Consider the following 757-nt stretch of genomic DNA (forward strand, 5'->3'; position numbering starts at 1 on the left):
GAGTGCCCTCCGCAAGGAGCTGCACGCACACAGTGGCACATATTTATGGCATTCCCCGAGGACCGGATTACGCGGCGAAAGATTAACATCCCTGCTGCACAAATTAAAAATGCTCTATTATTTGCAGCATGGAGCGGCCCAGCCGAAGATGAGCATCTTCTCTTTGAACAACATAATTGAATGTCTCTCAGCCTGAACCCCTGGCCGCATTGATTTGAATTAATTATTCCTGCATTTGTAATCTCCCGGCTTCCCCCGCCCAGGAGTGGCCCACGACGCAGCCAGGCCGCGCGGCTGCCTCCTCCTGGGCTGTCACCCCTAGTCTGGAAGTCTCCGACAGTTCCGAGGACAATTAATCAGTCAAATGGAATCAGTTTTTGCTGGTGGAGGACAGTCTGCCCTGTAAAACTGACATCCCGTTTTATGAGAATTAACGTTCTGAGCAGTGACTGTGGTCCCTCTTAGTTAAAAGCACAGGTTCATTAGGACACGGTTTGGAGAAACTATTTGGGGTGTAGACGGGGGGTGGGGAGCAAAATTTTACCACTGAGGGGCTTAGAAATGAGTCGGTGAAGTTTGAACAATAATGGCCAAGTCTTTGGGTATTTAGCAGAAGTACGTCTATTTGCAAACAAAATGAATCTGTTATGTAGATAAAAGTATGTTCATAGATTGTGCTGTAGACACACTGCAGAATTTCTCCCAGAGCAAACCCAGAAAATTTTGTATCCTACAATTTACCGAAAAAAAAAAAAAA

This window comes from Propithecus coquereli, unplaced genomic scaffold (genome assembly GCF_000956105.1).
Source record: "Propithecus coquereli isolate 6110/MARCELLA unplaced genomic scaffold, Pcoq_1.0 Scaffold254, whole genome shotgun sequence".
In the NCBI taxonomy this organism is placed as follows: Eukaryota; Metazoa; Chordata; class Mammalia; order Primates; family Indriidae; genus Propithecus; species Propithecus coquereli.